The 23353-nt window shown below is 39.9% G+C and overlaps 1 protein-coding gene across 4 annotated transcripts in view; it reads left to right on the top strand.

The window, feature by feature from the left end:
- HYDIN (HYDIN axonemal central pair apparatus protein) overlaps positions 1 to 23353 on the top strand; it is a 386960-nt gene that overhangs the window by 55677 nt on the left and 307930 nt on the right. For 2 of the 4 annotated variants that reach the window (XM_045076287.1, XM_045076290.1), the window contains exon 1: positions 4840 to 4932. The exons of 1 other annotated variant lie outside the window; for it this stretch is intronic. The gene's annotated coding sequence lies outside the window, so the exon portion shown is untranslated. Of the gene's footprint in view, positions 1 to 4839; positions 4955 to 23353 lie in introns of those variants that run through there. One more of the 4 variants, XM_045076289.1, reaches the window with a different exon arrangement.

Consider the following 23353-nt stretch of genomic DNA (forward strand, 5'->3'; position numbering starts at 1 on the left):
TTCGTAGATGCTATCTTTTTGCTGTAACCTTACATGGTGGACATGCTCTAGGGAGCTCTCTGGGGTCTATTTTATAAGGACACTAATCCCATTCATGAGGGCTCCAGCCTCCTGATCGAATCACCCAAAGGCCGCACTTCTTAACACCAGCGTATTAGTTGGTTATTAGTAACCAACCAAGTAGTTGGGGGTTAGTAAATTCTGAATTTTGAATAATGACGCAAACATTTAGTCTTTAGCGCTGAGCAACTATCTACAGGTGATGTCAAAGAGATAGAAAGCCAGACTGAAGGATGGTGACAATATTCATTAGAATGACAGCTTTCCTTCTTAGGCCCTTGGTTTATGTTATTATCTTAATTCCGTCCTCACCGATCGGGTGCAGTAGTTCCCCTACTGCACAGATGTGGCCACTTAAGCGCTGAGAGGCTATGGAGCGAAGTCCACACTGGGGGTAAGTTCAGAGCTGGAGTCCTGTCACTATAGTAAGAAAAATCATTGCTCACGTATCACTCTAAAAGTTTTATACACATTGATCTCTACAGCTTTTTATAATGGTGAATCCATGATTTCTGGGTATTTGCCCCCTAAGTTCTTGACCATGGCTCTCCTCTGCATGGGCCCCATGAACCAGGATTGCTGAGGCTGGCTGGGTGGCTTGAGGCCCCAGGGCAACAGGCATATTTAACCACTGAAGTCGAAGGAAGGCTCAGTCTTCACTGCTTGTTGACCCAATTATCTGCTCACACCTTAGAAAGAACAGGACCTGGCCTCATCTCTTACCCAATACAAGTGTGAGGTTCCATAGTGTCAGGCAGATCTAGAATAGAGACCGTCTTCATCCTTCCTGTTGAAGACAAATAAATGTAAGTTAAAGATCCCCAAATTTGATCTACTTATGAATACCATTATTAATTCTCAGTGGGATATCCATTTCTAGACACAGGGGTTTTTTTTTTTTGTTTGTTTGTTTGTTTATGCATTTGTTTTTCCCTGTGTTGCCTGCCCACCTGTCTATCTGGCAGCGAGAACAAGCCAAGCTTTCATCCCTATGCAGCAGCTGCAGATGGGCTCCCTCTCAGAAGCCCTGGAAAGGCCTTTGGGGATTGGGGATTAAATGCTAGCTTAGGTCTGGCTCCGAGGCACTGTGTCTTTAGATAACCTCTTCTTCTCCCTGTAATACTATGCACTTTAATCTTTAACTTTATACATCGACTGCTCTGTACACTTCAGGAATAACACACATTCCTACTTGTATTTGTAGCCTGTCTCATATTTCTTCTGTAACCCTTCAGTCAGACAAGCGTGACTTATGGCTGCAGTCATAAAGTAACTTGATTTTTGTCTTCTCGTTTCTCTTTAAAATGTCTCTGTGGGACAAATGGTTTCCCTGCCCATTGGCTGAACTCAGTCAGGTGCCAAGACTTTTGTGGACCCTCCTGAGTGTCAAAATCCAGTCTCAGGGCAGTTGTTAAAATGTTCTGTCCAAGGTGATAATCAAAACTTTGAAAGTTGTGGCTTCCCTCCTTTTTGATCTTGGGCTGCTGCCCATAGGAACCCTCCAGCGGGGGAATAGAAGCGGGGTCACCTTCTTCTTTCCCGTTGTCTTCTACTTGGGCTCATTGCCTGCCTCCACACCTGTGCCCCAAGTTTCGAAACTCTTTTCCGGTCCTGTTGGGATTAGAACATGAAGACGGAGGAAAGAAAAAGGCAGTAAGAAAATTGTTACTTGTCTGATACTGCCATGATTAAGATGATACTTCCACCTGCAGGGCACTTTCAAGAGTCTTTCAGAAAGTTTAACCTCATCGCCAGGAATCTGTACCCTACTGTTCTCTTACTGGGGTCAAATGCATTTCCCATTTACCTGGTTCTTTGCTTTTCCTTGGCCCCTAGGAACCTTTGCTGAAGTCCCTTTGTCTCACCAGATTTTCCTCTTAGAAAGGATCCAAAATAAACCCTACACATCTTTTTTGAGTGGCCCATAGGATCTCTATAGAAAACCCTCATGCCTTTTTTCACCTTGATACATCCTGGGGGGAGGGGACAGGTTGTCCCCAACCAACCAATTCTTGCTTTGCTCTGCTGTCTGCTGACTAGTTCACCCATCCCTTACCCTTTAGAATTTCCAGGTGGGATTCAGAAACAAGCCCCCTGTGACCCCAATAGGTTGAACTCACTGGTGGTCTTTGCAAAGCCTCCTTTTCTTGATGGACGGATAGGGGATGGGGCTCACAGCTAGCTCTCTTTAAAGGAATCCTCCCCCATCACCTACTCCTGACCCTTTTATATACTCATGTGTGAAAGGCTTAAGAGTTGTCTGACCTATTTTCTTTGTAAATTCTTTATCTAGTTCCTCTATTTGCAGTTTGCTATCTATCCTGCCTCAGCTGAAATATCTATTTTATTTTTTAAAACTTATTTATTTATTTATTATTATTTTTTAAAAGGTTTTATTTATTCACTTGACAGAGAGTTATCTCAAGTAGGCAGAGAGGCAGGCAGAGAGAGAGGGGGGGAAGCAGGCTCCCCTCTGAGCAGAGAACCCGATGCAGGGCTCCATCCCAGGACCCCAGGACCATGACCTGAGCCGAAGGCAGAGGCTCAGCGCACTGAGCCACCCAGGCGCCCCTTTATTTATTTATTTTAAGTGATCTCTACACCCATTGTGGGACTCAAACTCATGATCAAGAGTCATGTCCTCTTCTGGCTGAGCCTGCTAGGTGCCCCCTGAAAGTTCCATTTTAATATCTGTAATAAGATGTCACTTGTTTATTCAACTAGCATTAAGTTCCCACTAGACCAATGCTAATAGGAATATAATACAAGCCAAATATATAATTTATCATTTTCTACCAATTACATTAAGAACAAGAAACAAGGGGCGCCTGGGTGGCCCAGTGGGTTAAGCCTCTGCCTTCAGCTCGGGTCATAAACCCAGGGTCCTGGGATCAAGCCCCACATCAGGCTCTCTGCTCAGCAGGGAGCCTGCTATCCCCTCCCTCTCTGCACCTGCCTCTCCACCTACTTGTGATCTCTCTCAAATAAATAAATAAATAAATTCTTTTAAAAAAAAAAAAACAAACAAGAAACAAGTGAAAATAATTTTAATAATAATCTTACTTAACCTTATATATCCAAAATGTTATTATTTCAGTATGAAATCAATATTAAAAATTCTTAATGAGCTATTTTACAGTCTTGTCTTGCACTTGGTGTTTTAAAATCTGGAGTTTATATTGCTCCACATTCCAGTGTGGACCAGCCACAAACCAAATGCTCAATGGTTGCAAGTATGAGGTGTATACTATGATAGACAGCGTGGCAGTAGATTGTGAGCTTTACAGGCAAGACTGGTGCTCTTCTTGGTCATTACTATGTACCATAGACCAAGCACTGGATATCTGTGAAATTGAACTGAAATATAATAGAATGAAGAAATTATCATTGTTCAGTGGCTTTGCACAACACATATAGTCTAAATCACTCAATTCTGCATATATTTAGTTAGCCCACATAGTTTGTAATTCATTTATTCCACAAGCATTTATGCTTCATAAAGACAGAAGTATTTGTCTTATTCCCACGGTCCATGTAATTTCTAGTTTTGTGATACGGGAGTTCATGTAGTCAACAAATATTTATTCAGTGTCCATGCCGGGCCAGTTATTTTAGGTGCTGGGGAAACTGTGTTGAGTGATGTCTCTGTCCTCCGGGAGCTCACAGACATTGCAAAGTCACAATGGCTATGAAGGAAAGAAAGGGTGATGTGATAGGGGTGACTGGGGATGGCCGGGTGAGGGAGGAGGGAGAAGGTGCCAGTCCTTTGAAAAACCGGGGGAAGGGCAATCTGATTGTCTCTTCCCACAGTCTTACAAGCCGTCTCCTTTTCAGCTGTACTGGCCTTTCATTTTCTCTAACATTCTAATTCATTTCTTTTGGCTTACTGTATCTTTTGCCTGTGATGCTGTCTTCCTTGCTCTTCTCCAGCTGGTGTCTTGTCACATCTTGGCTCAAATGCAGTCTCCTCAGTGTGAACCTCTCTGACCCCCCTATCTATAGGACATGTTACCTTAGACACTTCCCGTCATATCACATTTTATTTATTATCATAAACTGAAATGATCTTGTTTATTCATCTGTTGTTTCCCACACCACAAGGAAAACTCTGAGAAATCAGGGACTTTGTCTTCACAATTGCTATACTCCAGTGGCTAGAAAGGCACTTCTGTTTCAAATGTATGACTCATAATTAGTGATCAATAGATATTTTTTGAATGAATGAATGAAAGTCAAGAGTTAAAGTCTTTGAGAGATGTCTCAAGGCAGGATATGAGTGATGCCACCGTCTAAATGAAGTCTGGGAAGAATCACACTTTTTATCTGTGGACTCTGAGAAGGAAGATGGGGTTAATACATATAGAAATTATTCTTTTGGACTGTCTCGAGTTCTGGTTCTGGCTCCTTTGAGAATCTGTAGTTATGGACCATCCCTCCTGGGTGTGTGGACATAGACTTTTGCATATAACGTAAGGGGGTTCATGGACATTCTACCTGAAGATAAAATTGGCGCCAAGTTAAAAAAAAATTTCTGTGGAAGCGAGAACGGTTGCAGTAACAAGGAGAGACAAATGTTTCACGAGACAAGGCATGAAGCGCATTTCGGAAGTGAGGACGGGTGCCTGCAGGAGGGTGCCTTTAGGGAGAGAGGGCGTCGGAAGAATTCCTGAAAACCAAGGTCACTTCCACCCAACAGCGCAGCCGGGCAGTTGCTATGGACGCTTGCCTTGTCCAATCACACTGCGGCTTGCTAGGCTGCGGGGTGCTCCGTGGTTGCTGTGGCAACGGATGGCAACAGCTCGGGCCGGGAAGCTGGAGGTGAGCGGGGCGGCTTGGAGCTGCTTGCGGAGCTCCTCGGCTTCGGCTGCGCCTGTGAGTTGGACGCAAGGGCTTGGTGAGGAGCCGGGGACAGAATTGACTGGCAGTCGCGGGCATTCCGGAGTCGGAGGTCCTTGCAGTGATCAAGGGGTCACAGTGCGAGGGGTTTAGGGACTGGCCGGGGCATCTTCTCCTCATGTTCCCACCCTTTATCTCGTGGGTTCCCCAAGCTTTCCAGATCCCGCTCCTTCTCAGCCTTCTCTGGCCCCTTCTTCTTATTCTCATTAAAATAGCAGAACCTCCGACCTTGGTGTTCACTTTGCTTCTAACTTCTACTTAGCTGTGAGGCTTGGGGGCCAATCGTTTCCCATATTTTCTCGCCCAGATAAGTTGCCCCCCTTCCATCCCTCCAATTCCTTCCAGTTTCCTTCCCAGAAAGACTGTGAGGATCAATGACTGACCCATACACCCTCAGACATACTTCCTCTCTGTGGTTGCATTTGACAGCCATGGTCCTGGGAGGTGATTTTAATCATGAACCTGCCTTTACTCTGGAGCCTTCTGGCTCAGAGACTGGCCGGTGATGGGGACTAGCCAGTGGCCGTTGCTATGATTCTTAATCCCCACCTTTGCTGGATACCAGGTGTGTTGTCCTCGGTGTGTGCTCACCTGTTTGCCTTGGATTTGTTTCTTGCTCCTTTTCTCTACTGGGTCTTGTCCTTTTCGGTTCATAGTACTTCACATACTGTATTTTATCAAGAGGATTCTTCCCCGCTCTTCTTTACTCCTTAAAGTAATAGAGGTCCTCCTTCATGTCCAGTACTAAGGCACGTGTTTTGCTGGAAAGAAAAAATACTGTTACACACGAGATCTGTGTACCCTTGATGAGGTTGTCTAGTGGACTCACATTTTACTGTGTGAAGTTCAGAAGTCAGCGCTAAGGTCAAAATTGGATGCAGTCAAAAATATCTCGAGACAATCCCTTTAAATCACCTCGAGCAAACCAGTTCTGAAATCGAACCATTGAAAAGCTTTCATTCTGAGAATATTTAAAATTCTAATTTATAGACTTTTCCCGTATGTCTCCATAAATTAGAAGAAGGATAAATTTGTCAGTTTCATTACGTCTTTATTCTAAATTTTGCTGTGGCTCTCATTTCCTACCTGAGTTCCTTTCTTGACAATGTTGAGGAGGCTGGTGCCCTTTGAAAGGCTACCTGGACATCACTCTTTGCTTCTTGGGCTGGTAAATCCTTTGTATCATTCATATGGACCTTCCGTGATGTCCCCAGCGTGTACTGGATTGACAGACTGTTCCAGCAGTGATGACACCAACACTAGCATTTTCAGGATTGTCTCACCTCGTCCTACAACCCACTGACTGGAAAAGAAAAGACAACCACCCAACTATTTATTTTATTTTTATTTGTTTGTTTGTTTTTAACCACCCAACTATTTTAAGGGTTATTTTTCTGTCTTTCAATTTAGCTAAGTATGAATATAGTAGAAATTCCATCATCCCCATTGAAGTAACTCTCCTGGGGTCTTATTTTAGAGATTGTATTGCTTTGCATCGGCATCAACACTTGATATTTCCAGTGTTTAATGAGTTTGTCTTTCTAATGGAAAAATAATGGTTATCACTTTACTATAATTTGCATTTTCCAGATTAGTGAAATCGAGTGGTTTATGTCTGTTCACTCTTGATAATTGGTCTTCTGGGGATTGCCTTTTTCTTTATTGTTTCCCAATTTAAATTTGACTGTCCTTGTATTGATTCGTAGGATTATTGTACATACCCTGGATATTGATGCTGTATGCTATGTTAAGATATGAATTAAATTAAATTTTCTCCTAGTGTGTTCTTAGCTGTTTTTTAAAGTCAGATTGAGGATTTATAATTTATGTACTATAAAATTCACCTCTTTTACTTCCATGTGATTTGAAAAATATATGGCATGTAACCACAGTAATATATAGAATGATTCTATTAGCTCAAAAAGTTGTAGTCAATCCCCTTTCCCTACCTCCAGCCCCTGGAAACCAGTGATCTAATTCCCGTTTCTGTGTTTTCCAAAACATCAGGTAAATGGAATCAGAAAATACACAGCATTTTTTGTCTGGCTTGTTTTATTTAACACATTGATTTTGAGATTTCTCCATGCTGTCACACATAACTAGCTCATGCCTTATTGCTGAGTACTATTCACAGTTTTCTTCCATGGATTATGCTATCTAAAACTCTTTGCCTAATCCAAGGTAACACCAATGTTCTTTTCTGTTTTCTTCTCAAATTTTTATAGACTTATGTTTTACATTTTATTTCATTTTCATTGTTTTATTTTAATCATTTTCTTGTTTTGTTATTTCATTTTATTTGTATATGAGCAAACTTAGATTTATTTTGAGTGTGAGAATGATTCTTATAACGAACCACAAAGCAGAGAGGAAGTTATTATTTGTTATTAGTTAGTGGGTTAGTTCCACAAACTTCAAAACGGTTTTGAGAATGTTTTTCCACATTAGCAGCAAAAACATTTAGAACATGAAAACTCTTCATCAAGTTTGAAAGAAGTCTGGATAGCTTGTGAGTACTGCAATCATGTTTTAACTGATACACTTTGGGATCTGCATAAAGTAGTGATTCTTGATCCTGGGTATGGGGATCTTTAGATTTTATGTTTATGTTCATCTCGTGGTGGACAGGGTTCCGAGATTTTTCCTGACTCCTAGTGGGACTGAGACCTCAAAGGTCAAAGATTACTGGCTTAGAATGAGTACGTATCAGAACACAGGGGCTAGCAATACACTCGATTATGGTCGTTATCACTGAAAGTGAAGAAACAGCCATTTCCTGTAGGCAGTCTCTTCTCAAATGATTCCTTCCAAGATCTGTTCCCTCATTAATGCTTCAGAGACACTTAGCATTTGGCCGCTCTTCATATACAATATCTTGCAAAGGGAATGAGGACTTGAAATAAGGCAAAAATGATTGTAGGATCGTGGCTGGGAGGATTTCAGGTGGGGCAGAGAAGGATAAGTAAGAAATTGACAAATCACCAGATGCCTCCACCGTGATTTGATTTGAAAAACTGTGCAGTCTTTTTATTTCTTTGAGAATTTAAAATGCTAAAGTTCTGATTTTTTTTTTTTAAGAGTCATAGTTACCCCTGTGATAGGGAGGAAAAGTGGGCTTTTAAAAAAGCATTCTTGGCTTAAAAAAAATGTTCTTTGCTTGATTGAAAGGCTTGTCGGAAAGTATATGATCTTGTCAAAGTAGTGCTCTTCATCTTACAGTGAATACAAAAGTTAACTTGGTTGACTTTAAAGAAAAATTTCTGTGAGATGCCTTAGGAAGAAATCTCTTGTAATTTCTTGGCAGTTCTCAATCTCCTGCATTTTATTTGGCATCTTCTTACTTTAGTAGACTATCTAAAATATCCTGTAAGGTTGCTCTAATAACATTATGATCTGACTGAGTCTGTGTCTGTTTTTATTTCTCTAAACCATTATTGTAAGCTCAAGTTAAATAACTTTCCCTAATTCTATGTTCTGTACAACTATGTTGTTGATGCTTATTTTTATTATAAACAATCCACCCAAGTTTGCCGCCGTGGCTTTGAAAAATCCCTAATTAAAATAGATTTCAAGGTTAAGCTATTTTTATTCATGCCTGAAAACAATTACCTATACTTGTGGCTCTTAAAATAATAACAGTGTTGTAAGCATATTTCAAAACCAGGAAGGCAGAAATTTGTGTTTATGAAAGCCAAAAAATTAGTCTTGCAATGCTTGGGAATGTCCCTGGTAATTAATTATAGGTGATGTGTATTATATGGAGCTCAAAGATTTTAGCAGGGAAAAAAGGGGGCCTGATGTATTTAATTTCTGATATAATTCCTGTCATTCTCAGAGGGAATTAAAGTTTAAGAAAAAGGAATAACAAAGGGATATAATCTGAGAATAGTAATTAATAACTTTGGCTTTACCAGGATGAGATTCCATAATAAATGGTAGGCTGTCATTTGCTAAATCATGAAATATTGTGGAGGGAAGAGGCAACATACTTTCACAATATGGCTCATCATGTTAGAACTGTTAGTGGTAGTGGAGTTTTGTACTTGTGAAGCATTTGTGTTTTTACATCGCTGCTTGTAATTATAATTAAACAGATGGTTCCTGAAAAGATAGTGTGTTCTTAGCAATTAAAACCATGGCAAGCAGCTTTTCCTCTTCCCCAACATACAATTAAACTGAATGGAATCGCACACCCTGTGGGTGCTTCAGAGGAAAGGTTCTATGCAGATTCAAGCAGATTAGTATTCTGTTCCCCAGCCCTGTCATCTTGCCCCTGCAAACGGAGAGCTTCGCAGCTGCAGAGGACTTCCAAACATGGGTTTTAGGAAGTAGTTACCTCTTCTCTGCTTTCTCCCCAAATCCCACTATTGTCATAGGAAGACTGACATATTATGTTTTTATTTTTAATTTTTAAAATTAAAAAAAAAAAAGATTTACTTATTTGATAGAGAGAGAGAGAGAGCATGAGAGGGAGGGGCAGAGGGAGAGAGAATCTCAAGCATGCTGAATGTGGAGCCAGACATGGGGCTCAAACCCAGGACCCTGAGATAGTGATCTGAGCCGAAACCAGGAGTCAGACACTCAACTGACTGCCACCCAGACACCCCTGATAGATTCTGTTTTTATTTTTTTTTTAATTAAAAAAAATTTTTTTAAAGATTTTTATTTATTTATTTGACAGATCACAAGTAGGCAGAGAGGCAGGCAGAGAGAGAAAGGAAAGCAGGCTCCCTGCTGAGCAGAGAGCCCGATGTGGGGCTTGATCCCAGGACCCTGGGATCATGACCTGAGCTGAAGGCAGAGGCTTTAACCACTGAGCCACCCAGGCACCCCTAGATTCTGTTTTTAAATGGGATCTTTGGAACAGTCTCTAACAACCATTAGATGTGTTGTTTCTTACATGGCTTTCTAAATTTTGGTCACTCTGCTAATGAAATTCCTTAAGGGCACAGGAAAATTAGATTTTTTTTTTCTTCTTAAGACCATGAATGTTGACATGTTTTACTTATGAAAAAAGTCCTTTCATTTCAGAATTTTTATCTAAAGAATATAGAATTTACTTTGGATTCTAGGAAAACCAAATTCTGTTTCATTTATGATTCCTATTACAACAAAGAAACTTAAGGAGATTTTTTTTTTCAACAAGGATTCAGCACCCTGTGAAATATTTCACCATTCGAAGTACAGCTTTGTGGCCAGTGGTCCCTCCCTGGAACTAACTCCCAGCAGTGTTAATGGGTCTCCCCCAGAGCAGTGTGGTTTGAGCCTGTGGTGCTCTGTTCACAGATGAAACCTTGGAAGAAGTGTTTTGTTTGCACGAGTACAAATAGGCCCAAATATACTTTCAGTGATTTTAGGTACAGGCTTTTGTGCCCACAAGTAGCAGTTATTTGCTGGGGTAATTAACCATCTGCACCTTATTATGGGAGTGCAGCTGGCTAATTATGCCCAGTGCCATAGGGCAGGTTCAACTTCTCATCTGCATAAGAAGCGGATTTGCAACAAAGGGCACTGACCTTTACAAATGAGTCCCTAAATTTAACCAGTTCAGTTGGAGGTCACCACTCATGGATCTTTGTTTTGTTTTGTTTTGTTCAGAAGTGAAATTTATATATGGGTAATGATATTTCTATTTGTAAAGCAATTAATAGAGAACCATAGGACAGCCATATTATTATGAGCCAGGGACAATGAGATCCCTGCTGAGTTCAGATTGTTTTGGTTCTTCATTTTGAAAAAGTGGAACATCAGTATGGATGTACATGTATTCGTGAACTTGTATGGAGACTTCAAATAAGGCAAATTGGCATATTAACTATTTCAGAATCATTTTCAGCGATGGTCATACATTATTCTTGTATCCATCCGATAGTTGTACATTAGTGGATGGTTCGTTTGAGGAAACAGCAGAATCTTACATTTTAGGGCAGTTCAAATTCACAGACAGTACTAAGTGTGAAGGAGATCTGCTGGGATGAACTTCCCGTATTTGTCTGTCTAAAATTGTCCTTCATTCACCACTACTCTTGAAAGATATTTTTGCTGGTTATAGAATTAAAAAATGGCAGTTTTTTCTTCCAGCATATTTGAATTCATCATTCTACTATCTTCTGGCTTCCACTGTGTTGATAAATGAACTCTCAATGTAACCACAGCTCCATTGAAAATAATCTTTTTTATTGGTTCTTTTAATAATTTTTCTCTTTATTTTTGGTTTTCTTTACCCTCTCAAAGACAAGTCCAGGTATGGATTTTTTTTTCTCTCTCCCATCTATGCAGCTTAGAATTTGATGGGCTTTTTGAACCTACATATTGGTCTTTTCCAACATTGCAGAAGATTACCCAGCTCTTAGTTTTCAATTACGTCCTCGAACTCCTCTCCTGTCACTCAAGGCTCCCATGACATCAGTTCTCTGCCCTTCATGTCTCTGACTTCCCTTGTATGTTTTCTCTTCCTCTGTCACTCCATGTACTGACCTGCCTGATTTTTCTGATCCATTTTCTAGTTCAGTCATCTTCTCCTCAGCTGTTTAAAATATGTTTTTTACGGGGCACCTGGGTGGCACAGTGGGTTAAAGCCTCTGCCTTTGGCTCAGGTCATGGTCCCAGGGTCCTGGGCCTGAGCCCCGCATCCGGCTCTCTGCTCAGTGGGGAGCATGCTTCCCTTCCTCTCTCTCTGCCTGCCTCTCTGCCTACTTATGATCTCTGTCTGTCAAATAAATAAATAAAGATCTTTATTAAAAAAATGTTTTTTACTTTTCTGAGAAATTTCTAAATTTAGTCACTGTATTTTTCATTGTTAGATGTTGTGTTTGAATCTTTTTCAAATCTGCTGTACAACTTCCTCTGACAGCATTTTGTTTTTTAAAAATTTTCAAACCTGAAGAAAACTTGAAGTAATTGTACCAAATATTCTTTACTTGGATCCGTCACTTGTTGTTACCATTCTCACATTTGCTTTTGCTTGCTCTCTCTCTCTCTTTTGAATATTTGAAAGCAATATATGACTTGTAGAGGGAGATGTTGTGACACTGCTCCTTTATATAAGTTAGCAGGTATTTGCTAAGGTCAAGAACATTCTTTTACATAACCACAGTGCTGTTTTCACATCAAATTGATACAGTATTGTCTAATACACACTCTATGTCCATGTTTCCCCATGTTTTTAAAGATTTTAATTATTTATTAGAGCATATGCGGGAACACAAGCAGGGGGACAGGCAGAGGGAGAGGGAGAAGAAGCAGGCTCCCTACTGAGCAGGGAACTTGATGTGGGACTTGATCCTAGGACCCTGGGATCATGATCTGAGCTGAAGGCAGATCCTTTACCAACTGAGCTACCCAGGTGCCCCTCCCCAGTTTTTGAATAAAATATAATAGTTGTTTTAAAAAAATGAAATCCAGGATCCAAAGATTATATGCTATGTTGAGCTATGAAGCTTTTTAGTTCCCTTTAATGTAGAACAGTTTCCTTGACATTTGGTGGTGGTGGGGTGTTTGTTGGGTTTTGTTTTTCAGGACATTGGCATTTTGGGAGTCCAGTTATTTACAGAACTGCTGTAATAATTAAAAAAAAATAGATTTGTGTGCCCTAAAGATATCTTCAGGTTTATCTGTTAGTTCTTCAAACAGTAAAAACGTAGTTGTTTTATAGTGTGTATCTAATAAGTCCCCTATATGAAAACTTTGATGATCTTTCTGACATTTTTAGTTTCTGCTAATTTTGTTTATGGTATCTAGTTTTATTGTGTGTTTGCTTATTTCTTTTCCTTATTGTCCTTAAAATATTATTTGTAGGGATTTGTACTTTTTGAGATATGGGATTGATGGTACCTTCCGTGATAGAATTACATATGCTTCTGCGAGACACCTCAAAATCTGTTAATGTGGGACTACCCTAAACCTAGCTCATGGCTTGAAGTTCTCTGGCCAGATTAGTGGATGGACTTGGGCTGCAGTTTGAGTCAGTAGTGCCCCCAACTTGTGGAATATTTTTTACCCTTTCCTTTTCTTTTTCTTCTCTTTCTGTGCTAAGCACCATCACAAATTCTGCTATGGCTTTCTGGGGATGATGATGGAGTGGCCAGTCTTAAGTTTGGTCCCAGCCTAGGGTGAGAGATTTCTCATTAAACTTCCCATCTTTAGTAGGCTCTAATTGTTGACTTCCATCTCATTGCCCAGCACAGCCACCAAACAAAGCCCCAATTTTTAAAGAGTAGTAAATGCTCTGCGGCAGAAGGGGCTATGGAGTTTTAGTGCTTCACTTACTCCTCTGGTGTTGATCACATTTAGATTTTGGTCTGGTAATTGCTCATTATATTGAGAGGCTTTTTTAAAAAAATTATTTTATTGATAGGCTTTTAATACTTTTAGGGAGATTAACATTTATCTCCCCTAAAGTTTTTAGTAGTGTTCACATGAATGGTTGGTTCAACCATTCTGCCACTTCCGGAAATGGAAGTCCTCTTTAATTTTAGGAGAACAATTTATTTTTGTCCTTATTAGAAATGTAAGTTGGATATAGGTATTTTTCATAGTATTGTAATGGAAATCAATCTGGCCAAGCTCTGTGACACCAACACACTAAGAATTTCCCAGTTAGTATTTGCCAATGTGATAATGAAAGAAGAAAAAAGACCCTGTTATACATCAGACAGTTCAGGTACGGTTTTATAGTATGCAGCCAACCTCTGTCATTGGTTTTCATTATTGAATTCTGTTATGACAGCTATCCAGTGTGAATTAAAAGAAATACATTTGACATTTTAATAAAGGTAGACATATAGCATTTAACAAGTAGCTGCTGGTGAGGATATATGAGCTAGTGATTAGTGTTGAAAGCACTCAGTTTGATCAGGGTCAAGCTAACTTGCTGTTCATTTGCTCCCGGGAATTACCACATCCCTAATGGCTGACAGAGACTGATGAAAGCCCCGGTCCCTTTCTTCATTGATGTTGGTTGGAGCCCTGAAAGGGTCAATGAATAAATCCAGATTTGCTCTAATATGTATGGCTGACTTTCTTAAAGGGATTCTAAATATTTTCTGTGAAAGGAAATTTGATCCCCAGGCATTATTTTTGTCAGTGGGATTTGGTTAACAAATAAGATCACTTTCAAATAATGTTTGCAAGGAACCCTAAGTTGTTAATACTTAGAGGAAATGCAAATAAAATGTACCCATTTTCTGTAAAGAATTTTCTCTGTAACGCTTTATAGGATTATATAGTTCTTTAAAGTATGAAAAGTGTGAAATAGGTAAAGTATGAAGTATTTCGGACCCAGATGACCCAGAATTTTTGGATCAATGTGAACTTCCACAGAGACCTTGCTATGTGCTAGTTTTATTCACATGTGAACTTGGGAAGAGCAGAATTATTTGTGTATGGAATTACCTGTCCTGTGTTACCTAATCCAAATATCTAATGACGTTTTATGATTTCCAGATTTTTATGCATCCTGGATGGTACATCCTGATTGATACCCTGATGGTTCAAATGAATTAGTCTATGCATTATACACAAGTGCAAAATGTATAAGCTTTTTCTCTTCTATTCTAATAGAAGTAAGGTATTTTCAACTGGCTTTGGAAATAGCAACTTATACTATCATGTATTACTTATTTGCAAGTCTTCCTAATAAATCCCAGGAGTAAATTTTAAGTAAATGTATGATTTCTAGGATGCCTGGGTGGCCTTGGTTAAGCATCTGCACTCAGCTAAGGTCATGATCCCAGGGTCCTTGGATTGAGTCCTGCATTGGTCTCTTTGCTCATTGGGGAGTCTGTTTCTCCCTCTGCCTGCCTCTCTGCCTGCTTGTGCTCTTTCTTATCAAATAAATAAATAAAATCTTCATAAAAAATTTACAATTCTTAAAAATAAAACAATTATCCATTTGAGAGTGATAGGTTTCAAGTAATAGAAACTTAGTTCAAACTTCAATACAGCTTAATTAGCGTAAGGAATTTATTAGTCCATTTAGTTAGAACCCTAGGATGGCTGATAAGTTGAAAAGATAAACCACTTGTGTCAGGGCCTCAAGGTTTATAACTACCCTCTTTTCTTTTTTTTAAAGATTTTATTTATTCATTTGTCAGAGAGAAAACATGAGCACAAGAAGGGGTAGCGGCAGGCAGAGGGAGAGGGAGAAGCAGCCTCCCCGCTGAGCAAGGAGCCTGGTGTGGGGCTCCATCCCAGGACTCTGGGATCATGACCTGAGTTGAAGGCAGACACTTAACCAACTGAGCCCACCCAAGTGTTCCTAGAGCTGTTTTTAACAGCAGTGTAATTCACTCATCTTCATCATTCTTTCCTCCTAGCATCTGTCCGTCCTTTTCACATTTCTGATTTTATCTCCTTGGCTTGCCTTTTTTTTTCCCCCTCTCAAAAAATGCTTTTTCCATGTGGTGGGAAAGATGGCTGCCAATAGCTTTAAATTCATTTTCACCCCAGCAAAACCGAGGAAAAAAATTCTCTTTCTCAATGGCCAGCTATCATTAAAGGGAAGGATTCTGACTGACATTATTAGAGTCCCACGCTCATACCCAAGACCAGTCAGAGCACAGGAGAATGGATACTATGATTGTCCAGGTTTCGCTACCTTTTCTGGACAGGAAAGTGGCTTCTTATAGGAAGAAGGAGAACTAGCGGGTCGGGGAGAATTATACTAGACAGCCAAAAGAAATCCTTTATAAATAAAAGTAGATTGTTAAAAGGAGTTAAGAGCTGTTGGAGAGTATTCCTAATTGAGTATGCATTTCTTGAATCCAAGTAAGATAAGTAGATTTGAGAAAATGATCTACCAACCCATTGTGGTCATATGAGAAGATATTTTCTTATGTTAGAAAATTCCCCAACTAGAATAATTGATACAGCACACTGGAGGAAAGGACAGTTGAATTAGAGATTGTTGTGTTAGAAAAAGAAATTAATATACCCAATATTTTCCTTTGCTTATGTTTCTTCAACAAAAGAGTCACAAAGAAATGGTAGGCTGCAGATTTTTTAAACATTATTTTTAAATTTTGCTAAGCCAGCAGGAGGGAGCCATTACATCTGTTGTTGATATTAAAATAGGAGTAAGGCCTCATTGATTTGATGGTTAGATCCAAAATAAGGAATTTTAGTTATCAATGAATGGTAATTTCAGTATCTCTTCTTCATTGCAACAATTCACAAACAAATACGTGTGTATTTGTTTCATACAATGAAAATAGTAAGAATTGCCTGGTATTCATAAGAAGCTTATAAAAGAGTTCACCTTGAGTGATGTGTGTGGTGTGAATTGAAACAAATTCTCCAAATGAACATTCATCATGTGGAACAGCTGTAGAAGTCAGAGGCATTCTGTTTGTATTTCTCCAAGCCAACTGGTCTTTAGAATCTGGTGGTAACAGACTCAATGGTATATAAAATGGAAGTTATTATATATTTTTAAAAAAGATTTTATTTATTTATTTATTTGACAGAGAGAGAGAGAGATCACAAATAGGCAGAGAGGCAGGCAGAGAGAGAGAGAGGGAAGCAGGCTCCCTGCTGAGCAGAGATCCCGATGTGGGGCTCAATCCCAGACCCTGAGATCATGACCTGAGCCGAAGGCAGAGGCTTAACACACTGAGTCACCCAGGCATCCACAAGTTATTATATTTTAATAGAGCAAACATGTTTTTAAAGTATCTTGTCTGTTATGTTTACATTAGCATATTTGAAAAAATGAACAAGACCATAAAAAACTGCTTTTGCAGGTTTTGATCTAAATGATTCTCAAGTTATTCATGCTGTGGTTACACATTACAAATAATGGACAGACTACAATTATTTATAATGAATTCATTTTGTCAAGAGATTGTGGCCACAGAGTACAGCCCAGATGACACTTGTGTCAAAGAACATTAATTGGCTCAGATAGCTCGGAAGTTCCTGGCTGGATCTCAGGATTTAAATGATGTCATCAGAACTCAGGCTTATGGTACTGCTTTCATGTGTGGCTTCATTCTTAACAGCCTCTCTCCTCTCATAGGGGCGATAGGGCTGCCAGCAGCTTCAAGCTCATATCCCACTTTTTGGCAACCTCAATGGAAAGAAAGCATCCCTCTTTTTTTAGCAGTTTCAGTAAAGTCAGGATTAAGCCTCATTGGCTCTGATTGGTTTGACTTTAGTCATTTGGCATGTCCAGAACCAATCACTGTGGCCAGAGAGATGTGATATTAGGATAAACCCCTCCTGCATTGGGGTAAGGAGTGGGGTACTTCCCTGAGGAAAAATGATATTAATCCCTGAAGAAGGGTAAATAGATGCAGGGTAGTAAAAACTTATAAATATCTGACAAATGAGTCCTTTTTAATTTGAAGATATCTTTGAGGGGCACCTGGGAGGCTCAGTGGGTTAAGCATTCAACTCTTGATTTCAGTTCAGGTTATGATCTCAGGGTCCTGAGATCAAACCCCACATTGGGCTCAGGGTACTGAGTGTGGAGACTGTTCCCTCGCTCTTCTCTCCCTCCTCTTCCCCACCTCCCTCTCATTTACACTCTCTCTCTCTCTCTCTCAAACATTTTTTTTCTTAAAAATAAAAAAGGTATCTTTGAGAAAGCAAGCATAAGTGGTTTAGTGATTCACCTACCCACCTGACCATTCAACAAATAATTATTGACTCCATACTAGGCATTATGTTAGGCAGTGTTGAGGGTGATGGTCATGGTGTCTGACCCATGAAACTTGTTCTCTAGTGAAGAAGACTGACATAGAAATCTAGTTACAGGGCACCTGGGGGGCTCATTTGGTTAAGGAACCGCCTTTAGCTCGGGTCATGATCCTGGAGTACCAGGATCAGAGTCCTGCCTCGGGCTACCCTCTCAGCAGGGAGTCCACTTCTCCGTCTCACCCTCCCCCATCTCATGCTCTCTTACCCTTTCTCTCAAGTAAATAAATAAAATCTTTTAAAAAGGAAATCTGGTTACACAAATTATTTACTCAATATGTAGGAAGTGAAATTGCTATGCGACTTTAGGAAAGGCTTTCTAGAGGAGGCAGTGATGTTTCAACTGATATCTGTAGGGTGAATCTAAGTTAGCGTGGGAAAGTGGGACTGAAGGAGAGGGTTCCAGAGATTTTACCTCTAAATAACCTTGTAGTTTGATCAGGGGAAACAGGACAGCCTGACAACTAGATTGAAGGGGACCAGAGTATACTGGTAGGGTTAATGGACTTGGAAGGAAAGGCTAGGCATTCCAGAGATAACTATGCATTTTACCATGTCATCTGAGGGTGTCTGTAATAGTGTCTCATAATTCAGATCCATACATGGACTAAGATTCTTTCTGAAAAATCTAGCTAACGTTCAAAGAGTCTCAATTTTAATATACATTTTCAAAATAATTTAATGCTTTTTGTTGTTAATTGTTCTTCAAGTGAGAAGGGGCTGGGAAAATATGTCTTTGGTTGCTTGGTGGGAGAAATGTAAAATGTTTATTTCTGGACATTGAAGTTCCACAGGTAGGTATTCATTGTTACTATAGCAAGTTGTCAATACAACAGTTGTTTTTCAACCTGATACCTAAAATCAGTCACGATGTCATGACCTCAGCTCTATAAATCTTGGATTAGATGGCATGAATGGATAATCCCAGTTAATTTTAGGAATCTGAGCATGCTTTATCTTCATTTCCTGGGAACTATTTGTATTATGCTTCATTTTTGGGTTTTATCTTCAAATTAAAAAAAAAAAAACTCTATTTTTGCATTGGAAAATTCTTTAGGCATGGATTAGGTTTCCTCTCCTTATACAGTTTACCCTTGGCAAATAAGGATTTCTGTTCTGAGAAGGGTAGAATGGGTAGTACTGGTCTGTCCTCCTGTAGAGGACAACTGGAAAACCTGGGCTGTTTATCAACAGGAGCTTGCTTTAGGTCACTAGAAGGATAACAAGATGGTGAAGAATGATCAGACCAGCTCTAAGGGGAACAGGGACCCAGAGAAGTGAGCTCCAAACTTAGAACCCCTGAAAGCACATGTACATTCCAAGGAAGATGCCAGGAGACAAAGAGGCAGGGCATTGTTTGTGGGCTAAAGCAGCAGGGATTGGTGGCCAGGGCCTGCCAAGGAGAGAGCGGGCCCAGTGAATTCCTCTTTGGGTTTAGACCTCAAAGAGCTGCTTAAGAGGAATAGGGATGAACTGGAATTTGGCACATGATGCCATTTGAATGAAAACAAAAACAAAACAAAAACAAAAACAAAAACAAACCATAGAGTGGGCAGAGACATCTACAAAGACCTATAACTGAAAATTGCATCCAGAATATTTGAAGGACCTCTACAAATCAGTAAGAAAAAGACAACCCAACAGGAAAAGTCAAGAGACTTAACACTTCACCGAGACCTTTCATAAAAGGGGAGTCCAATTGGTCAATCAGCATATGCAAAGATACTCAATCTCATTAGTAATCAGGAAATGCAAATTAATACCACAGTGAGCTATGATGATACCCCCACCAAATAGCTAAAAATTAGGTGGCTAATAGCAAGTGTTAGCAAATTTGGGTGGCCCCCCCAGATCTGTCATACACTGCTAGTGAGAGTATAAAATAGGTACAACGACTTTGGAAAACTGGTTAGCATTATCTCCCATAGTCTAAGATATGCTTACCTATGACCCAGCAATTCCATTCCTAGATATATACTCTTGTGCACAGGCAGACATTTTTTAGACCGTTCCTGTCTTATTCATGATAGCCTCAAACTGGAAACAACCCAGATATTAACCAATAGTAGAATAGATTAATGAATTATAGTATATCTCCAACAGTGAGCTATTAAACTTAAATGAAGAGAAACAGATTACAGATATATGTAATGAAATAGATACATAAAGTAGAACAAAAGAAGCCAGACGGAGAAGATTGCATACTGTGTGATTCCATTGCCTCAGATATTAAAAACTGGGCAAAACTGTAATGTTTAGAGATGCATACTTAGGTAATAAAGTCAAGGAAGTGATTTCTAGGAAAGTGAAGAAGCTGATTGCTTTTAGTGGGAAGAGATGGCTTAGTGACTGTAAAGGGATGTGAGGGTCCTTTTGCGGGAGAGTGGGGGTGGTGTGCCGACAGCGTTTTCTTTCTTCACTGGGATGATCATTTCATAGATGTTCACTTTGTAAGAAATTCATTGAGCTGTACATTTTGGAGACATCTTTATGTATGCCTATAAAATTTCACAGTAAAATATTTGAAAAGGCAATATCACTTTATCTTTTATCTACCTCATTGTAACTAAAAGCAGAATTTATCAAGTGGTCAGCCGGCAACAATGCTTTTCACTTAGAGATTTGACCAAGCCTGAATGCGGGTGGATCTGCAAAGCCCAAGTCAGATTCCAGTGTGATTTCTGGGTGCTTGTTACTGTATGCTGGAGGTCATCTCACTGAGTTTCATCTTCACTCCTCAGAGCCAATATGATTTTATTTATAATTAATATAGTACTTCACAGATAGTTGATACTCTTTTTAGTTGAAAGATAATTGAATTCCCATGTGAGAAAAGGAATCTATTTTGGAACTGTAATGTTTGTAGATTCTTGGTTTAAATCATGAAAATGATGTGAATTGGAGCTCACAAATAAGAAATTTCTACAGCTGCGGCTTTCTCTGTTCCTGTTGTTACTGTTAAAAAGAAGACACAGCAGAACCCAAATACTGTCATTTGTGCTAAGCCCCTGTCAACAAACACAGACTTAATATCTAATCCAACTGCAGTTTCAGACTGTCCCAGGAATGTTACTTTGAATCAGTCAGTCTGGAATTACCTGGGCAGTACTAGTGAGGTAATCTACCCGATAGGTCCCATCCATTCCCTACAGGAAGGGGAGGTTGCCTGAAAAAATCCATTACTTTAACTTTAATTTCCTCCCCCCTTCTGCCTATTAAACCTGTCTGTTTTGTAGGGCTTTTTGAAACGCCTTTCTTTTTGCTCAAAGAGATGCTGCCTGATTCATGAATAATTGAAAAAAGTCAATTTGGTCTTCAAATTTACTCTGTCAAATTTTATTTTTGTTTTTTGTTGTTTTTTTTAGAGAGAGCGCACATGCATGAGAGAGTGGGAGGGTGGAGGGAGAGGAAGAGAGAATCCCAAGCAGGCTCCACGCTCAGTGCACAGCCCGACTCCGGGCTCTATTTTGCAACACTGAGATCACAACCTGAGCTGAAACCAAGACTGAGCCACAAGGCGCCCCTGAATTTTGTTTTTTTTTTTTAGCATCGCCCTCTTCCTGTATGGTCCTTAGTTGGCTGTTTAACTTTTCTCCTGCCTGTGTCTGGCCTGGTTCTACAGTTTGAACAAGTTTCTAGCACTTGACATTTTTCTTTGAGAAGCCGTTCTTTTTGTAATTTGATGCCAAAGAAAATTCGTTTTCACCATGCATCTTGTGATATTTTGATTTATAGTACAAAATACGTATTTGGTCTTCACTATTTCTGGTACAGAGGTTCTAAAACCCTTGGAATTTCCCAAGTGAGGAAAGCAATAAAGGGATCTTTTGTTATGGTAATGAGCTAATTTTTGGACTCCGCAGAAGGATGAGGAGCCTGGTTGCCAGGAGAACCAACCATCTGATTAGAGGGTTACAACTTTCAGTCCCTGCCTGCCGACTTCTGGGGAGGGGAGGCTGATGGGGGGAGGCTGGAGGGGAGAGGGGAGGTTGAAAGGCCATTGGTTTAATCAGTCATGCCTATGTGGTAAATCCTCTTTAAAAGTCCAAAAGGACAAGGTTTGGAGAGCTTCCAGGTCAGTGAGCATGCAGAGATTTGGAGAGAGTGGTGCCCTTGGAGAGGCCATGAATGTTCTGCACTCCTTCCCACTATCTTGTCTTTTGCATCTCTTCTATCTGGCTGTTCCTGAATTATATCCTTTTATAATAAATCAGTGATGTAGTAAGTAAAATGTTTCTCTGAGTTCTGAGAGTCACTCTAGTGAATTAATCTAACCTGAGAAGGAGATCTCAGGAGCCTCTGATTTATCTCTGGTTGGTCAAAAGTAACACTCTGGGCTTGTGACTAGCATCTGTTGGTAATGGGGGACATGGTCTTGTAGGACTGAACCTTTAACCTGTGGAATCTAGTGTTGTCTCTGGGTAGATGGTGTCAGAACTGAGTTGAATTGTAGGACAGCCAGCTGGTATCCTGAGTGTTGCTTGTTGGTGCAGGGAATAGTGTCCCCCTTTTGCCCTCCCCTCATTGAATTGGTGGCCAGAACAAAACACATCTTCATTTTCTTTTTCTTCAACATGGGTCAAACAAGAGGATTCTTTTCTGAAATTTGTCTCTTTTATCTATATCAGATATCAGAGGTCACACATTCTGCAGAGACATTATTTTCAGGAAATATTTCAAGGAGAAGAGAGCAGAGGCTAGTGTGAAACCTATGAAATCCGAAGTAATCCAATTTAAAAGAGATCAAACAGATAGAAAACCAAGGAGCGTAACAGCTTTAGAAACAATAGAAAGACAGAAGATGAAGTAAGATTTAAAAATTAAAATTAATCCTTTTATTCTGAGATCCTGGAGAACCCCTCACTAGCAACAAAGTCATGTTGTATTTGAGCATTTTCCTAATTTTTTCTTTGATCTTTTCCTGCTAAAATGGTGTTTGGGGGGTAAAGAAACATTTGGAGTATCAGAAACTGAAGACATGAACAGATTCATTGCTTTCTTTTTTTTAACCAAACTTTCTATGAATACTAACATTAAGAACAATTATATGCCAGATACTGTGCAAAGTGAAGTACTTTACACACATTATCTCATCTAATCCGCACCTTGAACACATTGAGTAGAAGTGGTAGCTGGCTTCCAAGATGGCTCCCAGCGATCCTCCCTTCCTGTATTCACGTCCTTGTGTGGCTTCTTCCACACTGAATAGGACTGATCGGTGGGACTGGTAGATTTTGCATGAATGTTGGTGGTGATTTGGGAGTCATAGAGGACATTGTAGCCTCTCTCATGGCCTGTTGACTGCTTGCTGGGAAAGTCGCCAGTCATCATGCTGCAAGGACACTCAGGCAGCCCTGTTGAGAGACCCATGAGGAGAGAACTGAGGTCTCCCACCCAGAGCCATGTGAGCCAGCCATCTTGGAAGTGGATTTTTCCAGCCTTAGTCAAACCCTCAGAGAGCTGCAACCCTCACTGCCATCTTTGACTACAACCTAAGAGACCCTAAGCCAGAATCAAATTCTTATTCAAATTCTTTCAAATTCTTAAATCACAGAAACTGTGAGAAGTAGGAAACTACTAAGTTTTGGGGCAATTTGTTACCTGGTAATAGGTAACTACTGTTATCTCCGTTATACAGATGAGAGAACTAAGGCTTGGGAAGATTGGGGGGAAAAGTTCTTTTTTTTTTTTTTTTCAAAAC

The sequence above is a fragment of the Mustela putorius genome, unplaced genomic scaffold, assembly GCF_011764305.1.
Source record: "Mustela putorius furo isolate JIRA1106 unplaced genomic scaffold, ASM1176430v1.1 tig00000174_pilon_pilon_pilon, whole genome shotgun sequence".
Lineage (NCBI taxonomy): Eukaryota > Metazoa > Chordata > Mammalia > Carnivora > Mustelidae > Mustela > Mustela putorius.